Raw genomic sequence first — 8,565 nt, forward strand, 5'->3', positions numbered from 1 at the left:
TAAATGTTAAATATTTTATATATTTGTAATGCATTAATTAAAATACTTGTAAAAAAATACATTAGTCAATATATATTATTTATATATATAATATATTAAATAAATAAATATATTATATATATATATTCGATTCGAGTTTTGATTTGAATTTAGTGAAAATCATAACGAAATCATACCCATTAAAAAAATATTCGATTTTTTTCCAAATTAAATCATTACTCAGTTAAATGATTTTTAACTACGTAGCAGTTCGATTTCGATTTGATTCCCCGCGATTAAGGCTGCAATTGCCATCTCTACTCACTATTCAATCATTGAATCCTCTATATATAGCGATACAAACTGCCATTAAACTCCGGAATTCGACACCCTTGACACAAGGAAAGAAGAGCAAAGGGGGGAGAGAGAGAGAGAGAGAGAGGTGAAGCAAGTAAGTTCTTGATCAGCATTTAATTTTGTCTCTTGATCTGTTTATTAGATCAAATTATTGGGTTTCATATAACAGATAAGTGCTTCGGCACGCACCAAATATATAAAAATTCCTGTATCGATTTGGTTTTAGGAAAATCGATCTTCTGATTGGTACCGCTTTCATGAGTCGGCAGCTATTTGCTCATTTTCAATTCTAGTTGCCACAAAGGACAACTATATATTTCCATTTAACATAATAGATTTTGCTTTATTTATAGAAATAGCTATCTTTGCTTGCCTTTCACGTGACCTCTATATATACACACACGAACAGATAGGTCTGTTATCAAAAGTTAAGATCCCAAATGGAAACCACTGGATCTATAGCTTTTGTTTGCATGAAATGGAACGAAATTGATCCCATTTTTTCATGAAAAAATAACAACAGATTTACGTTTCTTACGGGTGAAAATTTGCAGATGATTGAACATATCATCAAGAAAAGATTGAAGAGTGAAGAACAAATGAACGTGATTATGAACCGCCGGCGGGTAAGTATTGGTGGTTCCCTCATCTCGAGTGGTAACTTAGACTTGTTCGGATTTCATTCAGTTTTCTTTATGATTCTCTAAGTATGACCTACTTAAAGATATAGACTATTTGAGGTTTTTCAATAAATTCTTATAAGAAAAAAAAAAAAAACTATTTGTATTAGATAAATATGTAAAAATTTGTGTAAACTCAGTTCTTAGAGAAGCTTAAAACTTTAATCTGGAGGTAAAATTAAATATTTTAATATCATTGTAATATCCCGAAATTTCGGTAATGATATTAATTATTAAATTTTGATTAATTATTAAATTTTGGCATTTGAGGATTTAAGGTAATCAAAGAGTGGTAAAAATAATACTGCTAATAATAAAAAATGTGTAAATTATGTTAACTTAATTTGAATTAATTAATTAATACATATTGATAATATAATCAAAATAATAATAATGAGTTAAGAAATTAACTTAAATTAATTAATTAATAAGTTTAATTTGTGGCTGTGGTGCGCATGAATGGCTTGGAGGCCAAGATTGACACAGTGACCTTCTCCAAAAAAATCTAAACACAGAGAGTGAGAGACAGAGGGAGCGAGCAGGGAGAGAGCTCACGAGAGATTGAGGGGGAGAGATCGAGACCGAGAGAGATTGAGGGGGTGAGATCGAGACCGAGAGAGTGAGGAAGAGAGATCGAGAGAGAGGGATGGCCAATCGGCCATGGCAGCCACTGCCATGGCCGACGAGGAGCAGCCGCGGCTTGAAGAAGTCGCGGCCATGGCGACGTGAAGCAGCGGCAGTCGGGGCGGCGCGGTGGCGCGCGGTGATGGCCGGAGGCAGGCCCGGCGACCAGCGGAGGGCCGGACAGTGAAGGCCGGCCGCAGCCATGCGTGGTTGCAGGCGGCCGGATGCGTGGGAGGAGAAGAAGGAGGCAGCAGCACGGGGAAGAAGAAGAAGAAGAAGAAAGGAAGAAGAGGAAAATGAAGAAGAAAAGAAGAAGAATGAAAGGAAAGGAGAAGAAGAAATGGAGTTGCAGGCGCGGGTGAAGCAGGGAAGAAGAAGAAGAAGAAGAAGAAGAAGAAGAAGAAGAAGAAGAAAATAAAGAAAAAAATAAAGGAATTTTGAGATTTTTCGACAAGGGAAGTGATCAGGTACGTGGGTAAAAATTTGTAGAAGCATGTTACGTTTAAATTATAAATTTTACGCGATTAAAATTAATTAATTTGGATCCCGGTTGTGTTATTTGCTAGGAAATGATTTAATTTGCCTCGGGAGCTTGAGAGAGGTCAGAATCAACTAGTTCCAGGCAAGTTCCAATCCCTTTCCTCGTATTCTTTAATTCCCGTGAGAAATCCCGTGATTTCCTGTATTTTATCACCTCCCTTACTTTAATTTGGCACATTGCCTTATTGGTTGAACTATTATTCATTTGTTTTAATTTAAATTAAATCTGAGGCTTCTATAATTTTATTCGTTGTGAGCCTAAGGGGGTTTGTACCGCCCCCATTCCTTTCGGAATGATGCTGAACCCAGTTAGGGAACTAGGTTCCTAGTCGTGCGGGTTTTATTTACAGTTTTTCTCGGATTTACTTATGATTTGGTTAGAGCTATTGAGCAGTGGGGCAGGGGTCAACCGTTTGGTGACGTTGGGGTAGACTATGATACGGCCCTGATGTGGACCGTCGGGTGGACACCCCTAGTCACTGACCGTTGACCGGTGCCGGGCATTGCTGACTAGCTCTGTCGGTATGTGATTTACTACATGGTTAGATACATTGTATTACTGTTCATGATTTGATATGCACATGGGTACGGGATGCATGCTGGGATATTCATTTATTGAGTATGCTTGGACACGGACATTCTAGTTTGGTTAGGTTGCATCCACAGCGAGCATATGCATGGCGTGTGGTTTACTATGTGGGCGGAGCATGGCCTGATGCCTGGATGTATGGGCGCCTTGTATCACGTTGATGCTCACTACGCCATTGCATTTCTATGTGCATTGCATGGATACTAGTAGTATTTAGTTCTCGGACGGGAGTACCGTTCCGAGGGAGCCTATGGCTCGGTTGTCGGGAGTACCGACGGATACAGGTGACGGGAGTACCGGCCTGGGACAGCGCGCGCAGGTTTGTTGCAGATATTTGTTGCCTTTCAGGGCAGCGGCAGGTTGGTATGGGACTTGGGTGCCAAGTGTCTTATGTGGGCCCCAAGGACCGGTATGTGCTTTTATTATGCTATTGAGCTATTGTGTTGTAGCGTCTCATGGCTTGTGTGTACCTGGGGATTTATTCTGGGGTGAGACTTCTGGTTTTGTGTAGCCTTATGCCTTTTCTTCCTTATGCTTGCTGAGTCTCTCGACTCACCTTGCTTTCCATCATTCCAGGTAGTGGCGGCGTGGGCCATAGCAAGGGAGTCAGCTTTAACGGCAGAGTCGGTGTGGTGTACAGGCAGTCTCGTCAATCCCTATCAACTCTGATGTCTAAGTAGAATTTTACTCTATTATTTCGTACTGTGCCAGGTGTTTTCTCGAGTCTTGTGTATGTCGGCACAGAAGTTTTTGTTTATTTATTTATCCTGTGACCGCTGTGTTAGCGGGGTACCCATAGTGCATGCATGTCTTGAGCTTTGCTTCCGCTGTTCTTATTTTTTGTGTATGCATGCCAGGGTGGTCTTTGTCTGGTGTCTCATTCTTTTCTCCTCCCGTAGGCGCTCCCGTTCGGGTAGTCCGGGCGGCTGGGATATCCGGGCGGGGGTGCTTACAGTGTTGGTATCAGAGCGTAGTTTGAGTCAGTTTTGAGGGACGAGTTCCTGTACACCAAGGTTGTCGGGTAGAGTTAGGGATGTCTAGGCGAATCGAATAGGGTTAGGTTGTGTCCCAGTTAAGTTTTGCTGGTTCGTGTGAGAGATTGTGTCCCAATTAATATCGTGCAAAGGTGATAAGTGCACGTTAGGATAGGAATAGGAGTTTGCTTTTGGAGGTGGAGGTGGGCAAGACGAAGAGGAGTACCTCGTGAGTTATATGTATTGGCTTGACGAGTTGTTTCAAGAGTCGATTCACGAGATCTTTTGGGGACTGTCAGAGAGACAAGTCATGTTCGCCCGTGAGCACATGAAGGACATGTGGAGGCGACTGACTAAAGTAGTGATGAATGATGTGAGACTTTGTTCCCATTATGATATTTTTGCCGAAGCGGTGAGGTAACAAGTTGCCATTTGGGAGTCTTCCTAGGGACCGGTATAGGACTTGCCTAATAGTGGAGCACAACCTGGCACTTAGTTAGTCAAAGCCACTGTGAGGGTGTCGTCATAGCCACTAGAGGGACCCGTTGAACCCAGTTCTAGCGTAGCTAGCAATGAGGACTTAGCGTACCTGGCAGATGAAGTTACCTCGGTTGCCAAGGGTGACGAGGGGAGTTTTAGTTAGTATGATTGGTAGGGGGCTGTAATGCAAATGTGTGGTTGTAAATTACGAGTTTTATAAGGATGAGAATTATGTGAGAAACATCATATGCAATGTTTGAGGGTATTATGTAATGAGGTCGTGGTAGAATGTGACCTGGAGGTTCATGATTGAATTTTGCCAGGAGTGATACGGGAAGGTCCCACCATGTGAAAATGTGCTATAGGAGTTCGATGGTTAATGGTAGATCCGTAGGCACCGAGATGTGTGCTTGGTGTGAATGTATTTACGATAAGGCTAGGGTCAATCTTATTCCAAGAGAGATCTATGATAGGAAGTAACCGAGGGACTATTACAGGAATTATGGACTTGGAGTTTACAGTGGTTATGTTATTTGGAGATTTAGCATCACGACCTAAATAGGGTATAGGTCTTTAGTTCTCACAGGTGAAGTAGAGTTCAGGTGACGCCGCGATTGGCGTGTCGAAAGACTAAGGCTGTGAGGTTCTGTAACAAATAGGGTAAAGTAAATGTGGTAACAGGTGTTTTAGGCTATCGTGGTGCATCCGTGATAATGTGAATTAGAAGTAAGGAAAACCCCTCTACGTTTGGTGTTGTGGGAGATACCCCGGTGTATGGCCACGGCCGAAATTGGATACAGGTCTAAGTAACTATTGGGTTCTGCTGCAAGGATAGTAGTTGCTATGAGTACGCGCGGTGCTAATCACGGACCACATGCCCTAGGGTCGGATTATTGACCGAGAGAGGAGATGAGACTCCTTTGGGTGCTGGTCAAGTGGTACATCGGCAAAAACATGAGATGGCTTGTTATGCCAGTCAGAGGAACGCTTAACCCACATCTTTAGGTTGCTTTTCGTTTTTGAGGCGACTTATGAGATGTCGTGGGAATGGAATAGTTTCTGATACGGTGAGGTGTTTTTAGTCGTACAGGCTATAGAGTAAATAAGATCGGTTCTAAAGATCGAGTCCCAACTACCGTATAAGGTTTTGAGGAGGTCAGGGTTAATATTTAGTGATCGAGAAGAAGTATGGCCAATTAGCTATTTGGAGTTAAGATCGGCGGCAGGTCAAGATTGAGGGTTGGTGGTCACCGAATAAGTCAAAATTAGGTGTGTTGATTCCTTTAAGGAGGGGAGATCTGGCGACATTTAAGATCTCGAGGTGTATTGAGGGGGGAACGTGTAACCTTTGATAGTTCTGATTAAATGGCTACTCATGTTTATTAACAGGACCCCGAACATACGCGGCAAATTGTGGGAGAAAGTACTGCCGAGAAAATGCTATGTATCTGGTTAAGAATCAGTTGAAAAAGTCAGACTAAAGGATATTGCTGTTGAATCCTTGATTGAGCATGTGGTATCATTTCCATGTACCTATGTATCGCAAGTACGTGGCAGGTTTTAGTCACGTTACTGAGCATTAATTTCTCGTCATGTAAGAGAATGGCCCTACTCCTATCGTTATCAGTTGAGTTATGAGATGGTAATAGAGGAACCTTGATGATGTCTCTTAAGCTGGTTAAGGTATTAGTGGTCATATCGTGGCTCTATTGAGGTGATGGATTGTGAAGTTGTGCTAGTGTGTTAAGTCAATGGGAACTGGAAAATGATGATATGGAATGTTCCAGAAATGTTGATGAGTAATATCATGAGAATTGTGAGTGTATCTTGAGGACATGGACTGAGCGCGAATTTCGAGGACGAAATTCTATTAAGGAGGGGAGAACTGTAATATCCCGAAATTTCGGTAATGATATTAATTATTAAATTTTGATTAATTATTAAATTTTGGCATTTGAGGATTTAAGCTAATCAAAGAGTGGTAAAAATAATACTGCTAATAATAAAAAATGTGTAAATTATGTTAACTTAATTTGAATTAATTAATTAATACATATTGATAATATAATCAAAATAATAATAATGAGTTAAGAAATTAACTTAAATTAATTAATTAATAAGTTTAATTTGTGGCTGTGGTGCGCGTGAATGGCTTGGAGGCCAAGATTGACACAGTGACCTTCTCCAAAAAAATCTAAACACAGAGAGTGAGAGACAGAGGGAGCGAGCAGGGAGAGAGCTCACGAGAGATTGAGGGGGAGAGATCGAGACCGAGAGAGATTGAGGGGGTGAGATCGAGACCGAGAGAGTGAGGAAGAGAGATCGAGAGAGAGGGATGGCCAATCGGCCATGGCAGCCACTGCCATGGCCGACGAGGAGCAGCCGCGGCTTGAAGAAGTCGCGGCCATGGCGACGTGAAGCAGCGGCAGTTGGGGCGGCGCGGTGGCGCGCGGTGATGGCCGGAGGCAGGCCCGGCGACCAGCGGAGGGCCGGACAGTGAAGGCCGGCCGCAGCCATGCGTGGTTGCAGGCGGCCGGATGCGTGGGAGGAGAAGAAGGAGGCAGCAGCACGGGGAAGAAGAAGAAGAAGAAGAAAGGAAGAAGAGGAAAATGAAGAAGAAAAGAAGAAGAATGAAAGGAAAGGAGAAGAAGAAATGGAGTTGCAGGCGCGGGTGAAGCAGGGAAGAAGAAGAAGAAGAAGAAGAAGAAGAAGAGGAAGAAAATAAAGAAAAAAATAAAGGAATTTTGAGATTTTTCAACAAGGGAAGTGATCAGGTACGTGGGTAAAAATTTGTAGAAGCATGTTACGTTTAAATTATAAATTTTACGCGATTAAAATTAATTAATTTGGATCCCGGTTGTGTTATTTGCTAGGAAATGATTTAATTTGCCTCGGGAGCTTGAGAGAGGTCAGAATCAACTAGTTCCAGGCAAGTTCCAATCCCTTTCCTCGTATTCTTTAATTCCCGTGAGAAATCCCGTGATTTCCTGTATTTTATCACCTCCCTTACTTTAATTTGGCACATTGCCTTATTGGTTGAACTATTATTCATTTGTTTTAATTTAAATTAAATCTGAGGCTTCTATAATTTTATTCGTTGTGAGCCTAAGGGGGTTTGTACCGCCCCCATTCCTTTCGGAATGATGCTGAACCCAGTTAAGGAACTAGGTTCCTAGTCGTGCGGGTTTTATTTACAGTTTTTCTCGGATTTACTTATGATTTGGTTAGAGCTATTGAGCAGTGGGGCAGGGGTCAACCGTTTGGTGACGTTGGGGTAGACTATGATACGGCCCTGATGTGGACCGTCGGGTGGACACCCCTAGTCACTGACCGTTGACCGGTGCCGGGCATTGCTGACTAGCTCTGTCGGTATGTGATTTACTACATGGTTAGATACATTGTATTACTGTTCATGATTTGATATGCACATGGGTACGGGATGCATGCTGGGATATTCATTTATTGAGTATGCTTGGACACGGACATTCTAGTTTGGTTAGGTTGCATCCACAGCGAGCATATGCATGGCGTGTGGTTTACTATGTGGGCGGAGCATGGCCTGATGCCTGGATGTATGGGCGCCTTGTATCACGTTGATGCTCACTACGCCATTGCATTTCTATGTGCATTGCATGGATACTAGTAGTATTTAGTTCTCGGACGGGAGTACCGTTCCGAGGGAGCCTATGGCTCGGTTGTCGGGAGTACCGACGGATACAGGTGACGGGAGTACCGGCCTGGGACAGCGCGCGCAGGTTTGTTGCAGATATTTGTTGCCTTTCAGGGCAGCGGCAGGTTGGTATGGGACTTGGGTGCCAAGTGTCTTATGTGGGCCCCAAGGACCGGTATGTGCTTTTATTATGCTATTGAGCTATTGTGTTGTAGCGTCTCATGGCTTGTGTGTACCTGGGGATTTATTCTGGGGTGAGACTTCTGGTTTTGTGTAGCCTTATGCCTTTTCTTCCTTATGCTTGCTGAGTCTCTCGACTCACCTTGCTTTCCATCATTCCAGGTAGTGGCGGCGTGGGCCATAGCAAGGGAGTCAGCTTTAACGGCAGAGTCGGTGTGGTGTACAGGCAGTCTCGTCAATCCCTATCAACTCTGATGTCTAAGTAGAATTTTACTCTATTATTTCGTACTGTGCCAGGTGTTTTCTCGAGTCTTGTGTATGTCGGCACAGAAGTTTTTGTTTATTTATTTATCCTGTGACCGCTGTGTTAGCGGGGTACCCATAGTGCATGCATGTCTTGAGCTTTGCTTCCGCTGTTCTTATTTTTTGTGTATGCATGCCAGGGTGGTCTTTGTCTGGTGTCTCATTCTTTTCTCCTCCCGTAGGCGCTCC

General features: G+C 42.9%; 2 long non-coding RNA genes across 2 annotated transcripts; both read left to right on the plus strand.

Annotated features, from left to right (window-relative positions):
• Positions 1 to 332: 332 nt before the first annotated feature.
• LOC127811296 (uncharacterized) lies at positions 333 to 3,725 on the plus strand. The gene is made up of 3 exons (XR_008025631.1): positions 333 to 430; positions 891 to 962; positions 3,346 to 3,725. It is a non-coding gene; the product is annotated as an uncharacterized LOC127811296 (long non-coding RNA).
• A 117-nt stretch (positions 3,726 to 3,842) lies between these two features.
• On the plus strand, positions 3,843 to 8,565 carry LOC127811297 (uncharacterized). Its single transcript, XR_008025632.1, has 3 exons — positions 3,843 to 6,997; positions 7,097 to 7,156; positions 8,240 to 8,565. It is a non-coding gene; the product is annotated as an uncharacterized LOC127811297 (long non-coding RNA).

This window comes from Diospyros lotus, chromosome 10, assembly GCF_014633365.1.
Source record: "Diospyros lotus cultivar Yz01 chromosome 10, ASM1463336v1, whole genome shotgun sequence".
Lineage (NCBI taxonomy): Eukaryota > Viridiplantae > Streptophyta > Magnoliopsida > Ericales > Ebenaceae > Diospyros > Diospyros lotus.